We start from the raw sequence: 16691 nt of genomic DNA on the forward strand, positions 1-16691 counted from the left end.
CAGAAGAATTTACAACAAATAAACATAAAATTACAGGAATTAAAATGGTGTGTCATTGGCACAGAACAAATTGCTGATTAAATAGAATTCAGAAATAAATGCACACACATCTCATCATTGTTTTATGACAATGAAGATATTATAATGTAATAAGAATGACCTGTTCAGCAGGGTGCAGTGGCACACACCTGTAATCTCAGTGGCTCAGGAGACTGAGGCAGGAGGATCGCAAGTTCAACTCCAGTGTCAGTAAAATCAAGGCACTAAGCAACTCAGTGAGACCCTATCTCTAAATAAAATATAAGATAGGGCTGGGGATGTGGCTCAGTGGTTGAGTTCCCCTGAGTTCAAACCCTGATACCAAAAACAAACAAACAACAGAAAAAAAAAAAACTTGAAAGAAAACTATTCTGAATCAATTATAAATCTAGATATGAAAGCATAACAACAGAGCTTCTAATTAATAAGAAAACATATGGGTATGCCTTCATGACCTTAGGGAAATAAAAAAATTCTTAAATAGAACATAGAAAACATAGAAAGCATTAAATAAAACATAAAATTTGATTAATTGGATGACAATAAAATTATGAACCTTTGTTCATCCAAACTCTACATTTAGAATAAACTCTAGAGTAGATGAAGATATTGAGATAAAAATAGAGGTCAAAGAACTGTTAGCTAGAACACACATATCACCCCCCAAAAAAAATCAAAGAGAAAAGGACAGAAACCAACAGAAAAATAGACCAAAGTCTTGGCAGGCACCTCACAAAGGAGTATGTCCAAATGCCAATGACCATGTGAAAAGGGCTCAAGTGAACATTAAAAGTGCCTGGGGATACCCAAAGCACCCCCACCCAAATGGCTGAAAAGAAGAGTCACAATAACTAACACTGGTGAAGTGTTACGCACATGGGGCTCAGTGACAGGAAGGAAGGAAGAAGAGAGGACATCGGTTGGGGGCAATTTCAGAAGCCAGGTAGGAGACCATGGACCTTGGATCAGGCTGGTAGCAGCAAATATGGAGACACGTGTGTGTACATATAATTAGTTCTGGTACCTCCATTTTGACTCCCAACTTATCTCCCTACAGTGCACCTAAAATAAGGCTCCAGCATATAGGAGGAACTTCGCACAGAGCGTGTAGCTCAGGGGCTGCCTCTAGTGCTGGTGCTGGCTGTGAGATGATAAAATATTTCCCTGCAATTACCAAACCACTGCCCTGACAAGCTGCAAGGTCAAATATAGGCATAACCTCATAGAGTAAGACTTGGCCCTGGACCCTTAGAGCATACTTCTAGAGGCCAAGCTGCTCATCAGAGTTATATACCAGTAGATTCCTTGCCAGAGTTATCACATTTAACCATCCCAACAACATCATGGTAAATCAGGCAGGGAAATTGCCAAAACTTGATTTACAAAGCAGAACGAGCCAGTCAGATTAGGCTCAAAGTCCCATCCCCTAGAGACAAATATAAGAACCTGGCCAAGGGCCTTGATCTCCAGGATATTAGGAGAATTGCTAAATGATTGCTATAATCAACCAGGCCTAAAGAGTTTTAACCAAACAATGATTGATTTAAAGTAGATTGTTAACTTCAGTCCTGATGGATTAGACATTGAGACAGAATTTAATCATAAATTAGATTGCACTTTTGACCCTTGACAAAGTAAACACTGTTTATGTCTATAACACTAATAAACACAAAAATAATGTTTATGGAAGAAAAGCGTTCTCTGAAGTGCACAGCTAGTATTGGCAGTAAGTGTGTAAGAAATCCTAACCAATAGCACTATTTCTCTAAAATGGTAGTTTTTAAAAAATGGATTTAAGTTCCCCAACATAGATGTTTTATCAGCTTTTCCACCATTGCAACCAAAAGACCTGACAAGAACAATTTTAAGGAGAAAAAGGTTATTGGGGGGCTCACAGTCTCAGAAGTCTCAGTCCACAGACAGCTGGTTCCATTCCTTGGGGCTTGAAGTGAGGCAGAACATTATGGGGGAAGCGTGTGGTGGAGAAAAGCAGCTAGGACACCATATTAGAAGCAGAGAGAGAGCTCCACTCTTCAGGGACAAACTGTACATCCCAAAGGCATGCCCCTAATGACTCACCTTCTCCATAGCTAAACCATAATAATAACCATACTTTAGTACAAAATCAGTTCTTTCATTGATAAAAACAGCTGCTGAATTCTTTTATAAAAAGCACTCATGAATAGAACACCAATGTAACTAAGGGACATAAATCCATTTTACATGGAGTGGGAGACCCAAATTATGTGCCTCTTGCGCCACACTGATTCCTGAGGTTCATGCACTGAACCCAGTGAACATAATTTGATGTTCACTAGCTAAATGATTTCTTGTACTTGCCTGTTAGCATCATGTTTCAACATATAAGGAAGATAGAAGAGTTTGAGAGCAGCAGTAAAACCCAGTATCTAGTCAAAGAATCTATGACAACCATTCCTAATTCTTTGTGGAGGAATAGAGTGAACTAGGTTCACTCTATTGAAATTAACTCAGGTCAGTGATAGGTGGCAGCCAGCTTATGTGGCGGAGCGGAGCAGGCCCTGCATATCTCTTCCCAACTCCACATTTACTGAAATCAGCCATGGTGGGAATATTGACACCATAAAAATTGGCAAACACTACAAATCAGAGCTAAAACTGTGGTGTCTAGTTTATCAATTGAAGTAAGTTCAATTAAAGCCCAGTATTAGAAGTGACATCCCTTGGGGATGGTACCAAAAATCAAAGGTGGAACTAGAGTCAGGGGAAAGTAGAACTATGTGGATTTCCAAGCATGAAGACAAAGAGAACCAGATACAAGAAGAGCCAAAGGAGGATCTAGGAACAAGGAAAGAAAGGAAGAATCAGGAATGGTGGTGCAGGTGGGAGGAAGAGAAGGCAACACCTTTCAGAAATTGTATGTTTCTGTCTTTAGCATAAAGAGCCAATGGGGACTAAATCACAGAAACAGCCAAATCCTGTGGATTCTCCTTCCTTACTCATTCAACAGAAATTCCATTTCAGCTGGGTTTATCTCTGACTGCTTTTCCATCTTTCGGGGGGCCCTACTAGCAAGTCCTATCTCTGTCTCCATCAGATTTGTTTTGCAAGGGGTAAATGACTATGTCACAGCTACACATCTCAAGTCAGGTCAGGTTTTACTCTATTTCACTTTTGCATATTTTTTTCATTGCTATGTGTTATAAGCCTAGAAAAAAAAAGTTGATAGAATATGAATAAGAACAAATAGAAATAGCAGTCCTTTCAAGGTTAAAACATTAAGAAAAATCAATAGTGCTCTTGTCATACCATAAATTACTTTTAAATTGCAATTTTGTAACAACTGAATTAGTATGTTTAGGTTATTGAGTTCATGTATTACAAATTACCACTATAGTAATACCATGATTAATTAGCTAATCTCTCACATTTGGGGGAATTGGGGATTTTAAAAAATTTAATACACAGAGTGAGGGCATAAAAAGTTATTATTTATCCTATAAAAGTTTTGGCAAACTGAGAGGCCATTAATTGCACCTATCCCTGACTAGAATATTATTTTTTTTTAAGTTTTTTTTTTAATATTTATTTTTTAGTTATTGGCAGACACAACGTCTTTGTTTGTACGTGGTGCTGAGGATCGAACCCGGGCCGCACGCATGCCAGGCGAGCGCGCTACCGCTTGAGCCACATCCCAGCCCCTAGAATATTATTTTTAAAGGATACATTAATAGATATAACTTAGAGTATTTGTAAGTGAGAAATAACAGAAGTAAATACAGTACAAGTAGTACAGTGATTTACAGAGTGATTAAAAGGAAATGTTACGCAGATAATGTGCAAGAGCAGATGGCAAATCCATAGTGATGGAGTTAACAATAAGCTTTCAAACTAGCTAATATAACCAAGAGAATATGTGAGAAAGACAGGGCAACTGAAATCTCACTTACACAGACCTTCTTACAGTACTACCTGTTTCTGAACTTGAACCTCATGCTTGGCATCCCAAAATTCAGATTTTTCAGTACCAGGCATGATTAATTCTTAAAAATTATGTTGTAATTAACTGAAACTAATTTATAAAGGTAATTAGAAGTACCAGAAGTCGGGCACAAAAAAGACAAATACGTTATGATCTCACCATTAGGAAATCTTTAAAAAGTTTTAAAAGTTTGATTTCATATTGTAATTTGAGAAAAGAGGGTTACCAGACTGAACCTCTGTAACTATGAGGTAAAATAAACTTTTCCTTCTTGTAGGGTCTTTTGACCACAACAACAATAAAAAATTGATCACAACAACAACAACAACAAAAAAGCTGGCTAAAAAGATTATTGATAGATATCTGCTTAATTGTGCAGCCTCAATTCTATAGGATAATACCATAATCAGTTTTAAGTTTTTTCCAATAGCTGCATTTAGTTAAGCTCAAAGGTCTCTAAATGATGTCTTAGACACATACCATCACCTTCTGGTCACTTTTAGTTATAAATAACCCAATCAAGTCTAATTTTATATTCAATGTAAATCTCTTTTCTGTCTGAAATTAGCTTTCCTCACTATGACCAAAGTGACCGAAAAAAGCAATTTAAAGAAGGAAAAGTTTATTTGGGCTCTGAGTTTCAGAGGATTCGTTCATGGCCAACTGGATCTAAGGCAGAAACATCATGGTAGAAGGGCATGATGGAGGAAAGTTGCTCGGGTCATGGCAGCCAGGAAACAGAGAAAGGGGCCAAGAAGAAGATAAATCCTCTGGGTATGTCCCAAGTGACCTACTTTTCCAGCTAGGTCCTACCTCCCAGTAGTCCATTCAGCCATAAATGGATTAATTCACTGAAGCAGTCAGAGCCCTCCTGATCCAGTCACTTCCCAAAAACCGTATTAGTGAACGTTGTTGTACTAGGGACACAGAAGACTTTGGGGAACATTCCAGATCCAAACCATAGCACCTCTAATCCAGGCCAGGATTATGATTTGAGGCTCTTGGAGAGGCAAGGGGACATTCTCCATTTTTTTTCTCCTTTGAGGTTGCGAAGGGAATGGGGGATCCACCTCACTTTTTCTCTACAAGAGTAATAACTGTTCTGTTAACAACAGTTAATAACTGTTATTGGGTCTGGGAAAGAGAAAAGTGAGTCAGAGATTTTCTCACTTAATAGGCTGCCTTATGGTACAGAGAACAGTAGGGCGGCTGGCCCTATTACTGATCTATCTCTTTAGATATGGGGCACAACCAGGAAACAGAGAGAGCTCTTCTCACAAGGGACAAAGCATAATCTCCAAAGTAACAACACCCCAACAACTTACTTCCTCTAGCCATACTTCCTACTTCCTCCACCCATTTTCTGTGGACATCCAAAATCTGAGGCACCGAGCATCCTGTTACATCCATGTTCATATACAAATACGCTTTCAAGTATTTACATCCCTTCTTGAACTTGAAAACACGTGAAATACATACATACCAGCAAGATAAAATGTGTTAAAATATAGGCGAGAAACATGAAATCTGGAAAAAAATATTTTAGTAAAATGAAGGGCTGGGGTTGTGGCTCAGGGGCAGAGTGCTCACTTAGCATGCGTGAGTTTCTGGGTTTGATCCTCAGCACCACATAAAGTAAAATAAAGACATTGTGTCCACCTATAACTAAAAAAAAAAAAATTAAAGAAAGATGAAGTAAAGTTTGTATATAAAATAAATGTCAAACATCTTGCATACCCAATAGAAGAACTTAGGAAAGATCAAGAGTCTCCTGATTTCAGAGGAAGAATCATAGAGATAGTACTTAGCCTGCAAGATATATTTTGATATTTTTCGTATGAGCTCTGTTTTGATTTGCAGCGAGTTTTTCCATTGTCTGTGTTAATGATAATTTATTTTCTTCTGGTACCTTTGTCCAGTTGGTATTAAAGACATCTTAACATCAGAAAATTATTTGGGTAGCTGTCTCTTTTATAAACTTTTATTGGACAATTGATCTGTCCCAAGAAGTTTTAGGAAAATTTACATGTAAGGTAATCTGGGGATAAGATATTTGATTATCAATTCAAATATTTAATGATTCTCAATTTATTCAGGATTTTCCATCTCCTCTTGAATCTATTTAAAACATTTTATTTTTCAGAAAGTATGTATTTTCTATTTATTTTTAATTTTTTTATAGTACTATTCCCAAAACATATGCTATACTTCCAAATATATACCAACAACCATGCTTTTTATATTTATGATATATCTCTTTTTAATCTGATGCCTTGGTTTATGATTACAATATATAAAAAAAAATATTTCTGAAAAAAGTCCCTGAAAGTCTGTGGATGGAAAACTCTCCACATTTTTGTATATTTGAAATATCTTGTGTGTCAGGAGGCTGATACAGGAGGATCTCAAGTTCAAAGCCAGCCACAGCAAAAGTGAGGCGCTAAACAACTCAGTGAGACCCTTGTCTCTAAATAAAATACAAAATATAGCTGGAGATGTGGCTCAGTGGTTGTGTGCCCCTGAGTTTAATCCCTGGTACACCCCACCCAAAGAAATAAAGAAAATACGTTTATTTTTAATTTACTCTTGAATGAGAGTGTAGTGGGCATAAACTGGACACACTGAACTTTATAACTGACCACAAAATATCAGTTTCCCAAATTGTGATCTATATAACATTAGTCAACCATGATACAGACAAACACACACACACACACACACACACACACACATGAGCAAAGGGGAGTGTCACCTGTCAAATATGGAAAACCCTGAATAATATATCACAGATTCATTATGCATATTTGCATAATTAAAACCTTTAGTCACCTAATAGTAAAGAAATGTGTTTCACCTTACTTAACTTAGCACTTATAAACCTTACAAAGAAACCAGCTTTGGAGATTCTATAATACACTGAATTAAACACTCTCAACAAACAACTGCATGTTTGTTCTAGAGGTATCTTCATTTGCTGTTTACCCTAATTTGGACTATTGTGTTAGGTTTCTATCACTACATAACAAATTACTGCAAATTTAACACTGGCAGCCATTTATTATCTCACAGTGCTGTAGGTCAGAGTCTGGGTTCTCAGGATCTCAGGGCTGAAATCAAGGGATTGACCAACCAGTGTTTTCCTCCAGGGGCTTGTCCAGTGAAGGGATTGTTTCCAAGATCATTCACATTGCTGGCAGAGTTGAGATTCTTTCTGGTTATTAGCCTGAGGCTGTTCTATGGTCCTTGCCAGTTGGCCCTCTCGGTCATCAAAGTCAGCACAGGGTGGAAAAATCTCCCTTGCATAGACTTCCTCTCACACTCTCTCAAACTTCAGAAAGGGCTCAGTCTTTTCATAAAAGGGCTTATCTAATTAAGTCAGGCCCATCCAGATGATCTTCCTTCTGCTTGCTCATTAACCTAATTATGGTGTGGCATTCAACACATTCACCCTTGCCTACACTCAACAAGAGGGGGTTATACAAGGTATGTACTCTAGGGGCAGGAGTCTTGAGGACTTTCTCCAAATTCTCTCACATTTATTATCCTGCAGTGCCAGCCTGTGTAGGTGGCCACACCCACACCCAAATGAAGAGCTTTTCTTTGCTTTATTTTAGAGCAGTCTATCACTATATATATTATAATCCTTAGCTATTTCTGCTGGAATAATACCTGTTGTGTCCTGGGCACTGAGTGTACCGTATAGAAAGCATAGAGGAGTAGATTTTTAGCTCACCACAATCTTGGACTGTGTGCTACTCCTGCAGTAGCAATACTGATGTGGAACTACCTCAGCAAGGAGCCATTCCTTCACTTATCAACATGTTCAATATGCATGCAATTTTCCGTGCACAAAGAGCTTTAGTAAATACAAATACCACATGTGCATCTTCATGATCCCAGGAAAATCAATATAAGGAGAACTATGCAGGGGATACTAAGCAGTAAAAGAACAGCTGTTCCCATCAGAAAGGGCTCCACAAAAGAAGTTTAATTTGAATGATTTTTTTGAAGGATGAATTGGGAGTTTAGAAGGGCAAAGAAGTTGAGAAAGAACAACATCTAGATAACTAGAAAGTTTGTGAAAATGTGTGAAAAAAAATTAGGTCTTCAGAGAATCACTGAAATAAATAAAACCAAAAGATAGGCAGGAACCAGACATATCATTAGGAAATACAGATTTTATTCTGTAGGTAATAAAAAATCAGAAGAAGCCATAACATCAGAGAACAGAATGATCAAATTTGTATTTCAGAGACAATTTTATTGGTGACTGTAAGAAAAAAGCTGAACACAGGGGACCAGTTAGGAAGATTCTGAGACAGTGGTGACCTAGTCACAGCTTTTCATTTGCTTTTATTCAGTAGGAGAAAAAGAAACATAAACTTTCCATGTATTAAAATTTTGACAGAGCAGTGTTCACCATGCAAAGTAGTAAGATTCTCTGAAGTTACAAGGTTCTTCCCTCAGCAGGATGGTTTCTGGCACTTTCTTCCCAGGAGAGAGTGAAACTACATCCTACTTAGAGGGACAGGTCTTCCCCTACATCCCGACTCCAATGGCACAGCTTCATATTATAAAACCATGTTATGTTGTTATTGAGAGAGAAAAAAATTGCTCCTGATTCAATTACTAGTTGTACTAATGGAGTTGTCTGTCTATTGTTATCCTTAACATTCAGCAGGACTTTTTTTTTGAGAGTCATCTTTAAATTCAATGAATAGTGCCACCTGAATTGAAAGTCAAATAGATTGTAAGATTCTAAGGAAGGGTAGCTGCAGTTTGCATGCTCCATTTGCTTCTTTCCTGCTCTATCTGCTCCTTGGAGAACACTTACACAGGAAGCTCCAAGCCCAGTCCTTTTAACTTTCATTAGTAGCAAATAATAGTGCTGGCTGAATGGTACCAAACAGGTGTTCATGAACAGAAATGATGTTTTATTTTCACCTCTTATATCTGGCTTTGAGAGAGGCAAAATTAGATGCCACTCAAACTGCATTTCAAGACCTATGTCACGTAACAATGTCAAGAGACACAAATTACAAGAATTTAAAGATCTTAATTGACTTTATTTTCAATTCTAGAATTGAGCAACATTTCATTCCATCAAGTTGAATGTGTTCCAATCAGTCAAGCAAAAGAAGTTGGTTTTATAGGCAGAGAAGGGCTGAAAAGGACAGAAACAAAGAACAAAAAACAAATGGGTCATTTAGGAGTTACATTCCATTTAAAGTGGGGACAAGGAAACAGAATACTAGAAAATTGACTAATTAACATTCAGTTACTTCAGGTTATTATTTTGTTTTGTAAAGATTTAAAGCAGAAGGAATTTGTCAAGCAAATTGAAACTGGCCTGTTTGGGAATTTTGACTGTTATCTCTTTCCTGATTTTTTTTGAAAGGTCAGAAAACTTAGTTTCAGTTTGACTTCAAGGATGAGGTGACTTCACTTTTATTTTTAGCCCAGTCTGTTGGGGCTCAGTGAAGGAGCTTAGTCTAAAACAATGGCCTCTTCTAATTTTTATCTAACAACTGGGACCACTTTTACTCCACACTATGAGGCATTTAATCTTGGCTTCTAATTAGTATTAGTGCCCTCAGCCTCAATCTACTCAACATTATCCAAACCAAATCAACTATTCTTATGATTTTTAAAAAATTCTTACCCTTTCCTGACTTTGAGAAGTTTATTAGTGGACATAAATGTATTGCTATACTTCTACTCTCTGAGACTAGAGTCATCCTTTCTCATACCCCTACCTAAGGGGCTAAAAGAATATTTTCCAAATCATGTTTAATATTTGAAAGTTGAAAATTTCCACAACCAACTTCTCATTTTTGATTATGGTATCATCTTCACAATGATGTCCCTTTTGTCTTAGCTACATTGTTGGGTTCCATTCTTTACTCTGCAACAGCCAGAAAAGACCTTTCTACCTATGGCACTGTCTTCATTGTACTCCATCAAACATAGAATCAGATCAAATTAGGGAAATTTTTAAAGTACACTGTCATATAAAAGGTTCAGATTGCAATATGGGAGCTTCAATTGGCCACCAGTTCCCTTATTGCAGTTACAGCATCACTTATAAAGCAATAAAGAAGAAAATATTTTTGACTTTTTTAATGATTACTGATATGTATTTAATTTTGAGAGCAAACAGAGCTTTTTAAGCTGATTTGTCTAGAGCCAATTGGTTTAATTTCCCTGAATCATGCTGACAAGGATCTGAAGCTTTTTGTTTGTGTTTATGATCAGAGACAGCATTTCAGAGAACTCAGGATGACCTAAGTTCTAGTTTTATGGTTATGATCCATTGACCTTGGGGCATATCTAAACTGTGACCTCCATTTTTATTTTTCTTCAACAAAATTCAGGACTTACAGTCTCCTAGATTATCAAGGTCTACATATATGACTGATAATTTCTTTTACCTCCCTGATCTCAATGACCTTCATTTCCACTCACCATCATCTGTCCATTTCAGTATTTATACCCTGGATCTTTCCCAAATGTCACAAACTTTCCAGTTCTTCCCCTACAATCTATCCTCCCACATCTAAGCCCTGATTTCCATCGCTCTGTTCCTTGCTTGCTTTGGGGCATTCATTCAGTCAGTCTTTGCATCATTCTTTGCTATCAGTTCTCCAACCTACCTCACCCTTAGGAAATCACTCTTATAAATCTGTGACTTCTTCCTCTCCCACACAGCTCTCACTGACTTTTATCCTTGTCCACAAATTTGCCACCCATTTCTCCTTGCCTGCCAGGCTTGCTCCCCATTTCTCACTTGTCTTACCTGATCCACCTCCTCAGCACTCACACACAGTGATGTCTCCAAAATGCATATCTGACTATGTTATATGCATGATTCAGATTCTTGAATTGCTCCCAGTTGCCTTTGGTATTAGTTCACGCTCTGACCAGGAGGCTCTTCATGATCTGGAGTCTACGTATCTATTCAGTTTCATCTCACAATTTACCACTATGACCCAGACCTAGTAAACCTCCCATAGTTCCCATAGGGACCCATGCACTGTATGTAAGCTTCTGCCCTTTTCCCATGGCACCCTTCTGCCTGGAATGTTTCCTCCACCCCTTTCTTACCCCACAGATGCTTACTCATCTATTAAGGTTTGGAAAGTTAAGTTTCTGGAAAGTCGTCCACCTGTTCATCAGACTCCTCCCCTCCACTAGTACCACCTCTCTTCTCTCTAACTAGGCCCTTAAGGTAGTTACTCTGCATTTATTTCACTAAAGTCAATTTATGGAAATTCTGTAAGACCTCCTCAGATTCTTTTTTAAGCAAGATGGAATAAAATGAAGCATTTCAGTCCCATATCTTGGAACAGCGGTCCTAATACCTCTCTGGGAAAACTGAAGTCTATGCAAATTAATATTTCTCAACAAGAGTGATTTTGTCCTCAGGAGGACATTAAGCAATGTATGGAAACATTTTTGGTTGTCACATCTAAGGATGTGTTACTAACTTCTAATGAGTAGATACCCAGTCCCATCCACAGCCATTCAAAAGAATGCAACATAGAGGGCCCGGATCTAGCTCAGGGGTGGATGACTACTTGTCTGGCATGTGACAGGCCCTAGTTTAAACCCTAGTACTACAAAAAGAAAAAAAAAAGAATACAAAGCAACAAACTATTGCCTGCATGTACCAAATGCCCCTAATGATCAGGCTATTTCTGGAAGGCAGTGCTCACTTCTGGACTTCAGTGAGTTCAGCTCCTGTTGCAAATGTGTATGTGAGTGTTTGTATGTAGCTAGAAGGAAGACAGAGCAAGAAACCAATCCCAAGGGGCAGTCCTGTTCCCTGTGACTGGAGTCCTGCCCCTTCCAACATCAGGAGCCTCATTCTTCCACAGATTTAGTGCTTTGGAGCTCCCAGGGACCTGGTTTCAGTGAGTGGAATCATCATCTGTTTCATGTGCCCCATGACGGGAACTGGGAACCCTCAAGGGACCCCTTCCAACAGCAAAAAAAATCCCACATGATGAGCAACAGGGAAATGTGCATTACCAATGAGTGTGTCTCCTGATGAACTGTAGTTACCTTACAGATTCTGACCTCAGAACAAGAGACACAGGTTAGACCAAAGCCATTGCCTTTGATGTTGTTAAAGTCAGCTGATACACTAAAAGACACACTTTGAAAGAAGTTATATATTGTCTTGACCAGTATACTATGACTACACAGTAACATGGGGAGAAACAAAAATATATATTGTTTAAATGATCTTATAAAAGACTCCTTTGGGATGCCAACCTTATCTGTGAGAGAACACAGGAAAATATGGTGATCTGCATCAACTTGGTAGCAGTCAGTCAGCAAAAGCCATCAGATTCAGGCAGATCTGTGAAAACAAATACAATATGGCCAATGTCACTCCTCAGCAAGTCCCCACTCCCACCCTGCCTCCAACCCCTTAGTCCCCCTTGAAACTGGGTGTGATCACAAATACCCTGTGCAAGAGCCAACAGAAGTGAAACCATTTTTATATTTGATTTCTTGAGCATCTACCTCATCTAGAAAGAGAACAATTAGAAGAAGAATCAGATGAATTTATTGGAGAACAACAAAGGAAGTACTACAAATCTGATAGGATTCCCTTTCTTTTGATGAAGGTCTGGTTCTGTGTGGAGAATGTTGTGAAAGAAGTAGTAGTGGTGTATCAACAGAAACACCAACAAGTCTGAATTTTGATTATGTTGTAAGTGAACATTCAGGTATTTGGTTGGACCAGAATTTACTTTCAGATCAATTCAGTGTAGAATTTGAAGTTTCACCTCTCAATTCAAAATATTTTATTGATGGACAGGAACTCTCAAGGAAAGATGATGAGGTATACAACTCACCATGTTATGAGGCAGGAGGTTTGACGAAAATTAATTTGAAGAAGATCCTGAAACTTCTTTAGCTGACTACTGGAAATGAACTTTATGCAACCAAACAAATCCTTCCCTTCTACCACTCTGCACCAGATGATGGACCCTCCGTGAGAATTGGTTTCCTGAAGAGAAAAGGGACAGTAAAGGGGAAATCCCTGAGATAGCCCAATATAAGCAAAAGAAAACTCAAAACAAACAGAAGAGGGCTTTAATATTCTCGTCTAGGAAAAAAAAAAAACCTATAGTAAGTAATTCCAAGGAGTCCTGTGTTCAGGGAAATAATGATAAAATCACATGTGCCTCCCAACTGCAAGAAAATGAGGGCTACTCTCAGCCCTCACTTCCTTCTTTTCCCCTCATTGTTTTTATTGGTGCATTATAGTTGTACACAATGATGGGATTTGTTATTACATATTTGTAAATGCACACAATATAACAATATAATAGGGCCAATGTCACTCCTCAGCAAGTCCCCACTCCCTCCCTGCCTCCAACCCCTTAGTCCATTGATTTTCATGAGCTCTGCCCCCATCGTTCTTTTCCTTTTTCCTTTTCAGCTTCCATACAAGAGAGAAAACATATAATCCTTCCAAATTTGTCTTACTTTGAGTTAACATGATATTCTTTGGTTCCATCCATTTTCCTACAAATGACACAATTTTATTTTTCTTTATGGCTGAATAAAACTCCATTGTGTTTTTATTTTAATCTTCATTCACATTCTCTTTATCCATCCATTCATTGATGGACACCTAGGCTGGTTGCATACTTTGGTATTGTGAATTGTGCTGCTATAAACATGGGTATGTCTGTATCATTAATTCTTTAGGGTTAACACTGAGGAGCAGTATAGCTGGGTCATATGATGGTTCCATGCCTACTCTTTTGAGAAACCTCCATACTGATTTTTAAAGTGGTTGTACTAATTTACAATCCCAACAACAATGTAAAAGTGTTCCTTTTCCTCAACATCCTCTCAAGCATTTATTATTATTTATATTCTTGATGACTGCCATTCAGACTGGTCTGAGATGAAATCTCAGTGTGGTTTTGATTTGTATTTCTCTGATTGCTAATGATGTTGAACATTTTTCATATATTTGTTGGCTATTTGTATTTCTTCTTTTGAGAAATGTCTAATTCATTTGCCTATTTATTAATAAATAAAATTATTTTTGATGTCAAATATTTTGAGTTCTTCTGATATTCTAGGTATTAATTCTCTGTCAGAAGAGTAGGGAGCAAGAATTTTCTCCCATTCTGTAGTTCTCTCTTCATGTTCCTAATTGTTTCCTTTTCTATGCAGAAGCTTTTTAATTTGATGCAATCCCATTTATTAACTCTTGGCATCATTTTCTGAGATTTAGTGATTCTATTGAGAAAGTTGTTGCCTGTGCATTAAGTGGGAGCATTAACCCTACATTTTCTTCTAGGAGTTGTGTAGTTTCTGGTCTAATTCCTAGGTCTTGATCCATTTTAAGTTGATTTTTGTGCAGAGTGAGAGTTAAGGGTCTAGTTCCATTCTTTTGCATATGGATAACCAGTTTTTCCAGCACCATTTGTTTAAAAAAAAAACTGTCTTTCTCCAATGTATGTTTTTGGCACCTTTGTCAAGGGACAAATAACTACATCTGGTGAGTTTATTTCTGTGTCTCTCTTTCCATACCTTTGGTCTATGTGTCTGTTTTTATGCCAATATCATGCAATTTTTGTTGCTATAGCTCTGTAGTACAATTTGAAGTCAGATATTGTGATGCCACCAAAATTGCTTTTTTGGCTTAGAATTGCTTTGGCTATTCTACATCTTTTATTCTTCCAAATGAATTTTAGGACTGTTTTTTTTTTCTAGTTTTGTGAAGAATGTCATTGATATTCTGATGGAAATAGCACTGAATCTGTATATTGCATTGGTAATATGGCCCTTTTAACAGTATTAATTCACCCTATCTATCAACATAGGAGGTCTTTCCAACTTCTGAGTTCTTCTTCAATTTTTTTCTTCAATGTTCTATAGTTTTCAATCTAGAAATCTTTCATCTCCTTGATTAGATCTATTCCTAGGTATTTTATTTTTCTTTGAGGTTACTATGAGTGGTTTGTTTTCCTAATTTCTTTCTCAGCAAATTCATTGTTGGTATATGGGAAAGCTATTGATTTTGAATGTTGATTTTATAACCTGCTACTTTGCCAAATTTGTTTGTTAGCTCTAGCAGTCTTTTGGTAGAGTTTTTTGGAACTTCTAAGTAAAAGATCTTATCATCTGCAAACAGTGATAATTTGACTTCTTCCTTTCCTATTTTCCTCCCTTTTATTTCTTTCTCTTGCCTAATTGCTCTGGATAGAATTTTAGCACTATATTAAATAGGAGAGGTAAGAGTGGACATCTTTATCCACATACATACTTCTGCCCAGTATGTAACAGCCAATATAAATGATTGTGTTAATTTATTTCAATTAGTTGACCTTTCCACAAAAATAGAAATATGGATAGAGAGAGATAGAGATATTATTATATAACTCTAAAAACTTGGAAAACATGGAATTTGTTTTCTTTTGCATAATATTAAGGAAGACAATGTCTTTGTCCATGTGTATTTCTTCTCTTTAACATAATTAATCTTGGGAAAGGGAATAATGAATATCTACTTATATAAGGAAAAAAAAATTCTTTACATTTTATATTTGGGTTTTAAAGTAATTTGAATTAGATATGTATACCTCATCATTTACCCCTATACCTCAGATCTTAGATAATTTTCCACTTCTTTTGAATGAAAAGTAGCTGATTTTTTAAAATTTAGGCAGGACATTCACATGTAACTTGTTTGTTAAGTTTTGTGTAAAGAGAAAACATCTGTGTGAAAATTTCATTTTAAAATTTAGGTTCTCTTAAAATTTCCAATTCTTAGTTTCTATGCTTTTTCAAAGTCTCTTAAAATACTCTTTCAAGATTAAAAAAAAATAAGTCAACAGTTATATTGGTGCTAAGTAAAAATATACTTATTCTCCAACCTTTTCATGTATTTAGGTAAGAGAAATGTGGTAATGATAATGTCAGTAACTTACATTTACCCATAAGGAAAAGATCTTGAAGTCTCCTAATAAAATGTGGAATTGTTTTGGGAGTCTAACCTGGTAAACCAGGCCCTTGTCAACATATGATTTTAGAATTTATTGGAATTATCTGCTATTTTCCCTAAATTGAAAACAATTCTAAGATATTTTAAAGTACCTTCTTGGGATTATAAATGATGTACAATGAGGACATAGGTATTTATGTGGTGACTGTGCTATTACACAACATTCAATTCTATGCAAATGGAGTCTCACTCTTCATGCTATAGATTACCAAAGTTGTGTTGATTGTCTAATTTGGGGGCTTAGTACACATATTTATCAATTTACAAACAACTTATTAAATGTTTTAAAAATAAACTATTAAACAGAGGTCTGAAAAACATCTGTTACAGATCACCAGATATTGGCTATTTAGGTCAAAGAAGAAGATTTTATTTGCTCTAAGGAATATTTTCCTGATAATGATATTATTTAATATTAAAATGGGAAAACTGTGCTTCTTCCCCCTGGTTACACAGCAAATTCACCGGGGAGGTTTTAAACACTAATAGTGCTGGCTTCACCTTTAAGGTAGCCTAATTTAATTAGTCAAGAATGGGGTCCAGGAAGGTGTATTGTTGTGAAAGCTCCCCCAAATGATTCTAATAAGAACCAAGGCTAAGAAATGGTGGGCCAAAGCCAAAGTAAAAATCTAAACAACTTGTGCCCAAACA

General features: G+C 36.9%; 1 protein-coding gene and 1 pseudogene across 1 annotated transcript in view; both read left to right on the plus strand.

Annotated features, from left to right (window-relative positions):
* The window catches only part of Hecw1 (HECT, C2 and WW domain containing E3 ubiquitin protein ligase 1), a 240400-nt gene that overhangs the window by 82589 nt on the left and 141120 nt on the right, over positions 1–16691 (plus strand). The window lies entirely within an intron of this gene.
* LOC143411938 (E3 ubiquitin-protein ligase Mdm2 pseudogene) lies at positions 916–13282 on the plus strand (annotated as a pseudogene).

This window comes from Callospermophilus lateralis, chromosome 1, assembly GCF_048772815.1.
Source record: "Callospermophilus lateralis isolate mCalLat2 chromosome 1, mCalLat2.hap1, whole genome shotgun sequence".
NCBI classification, from domain to species: domain Eukaryota; kingdom Metazoa; phylum Chordata; class Mammalia; order Rodentia; family Sciuridae; genus Callospermophilus; species Callospermophilus lateralis.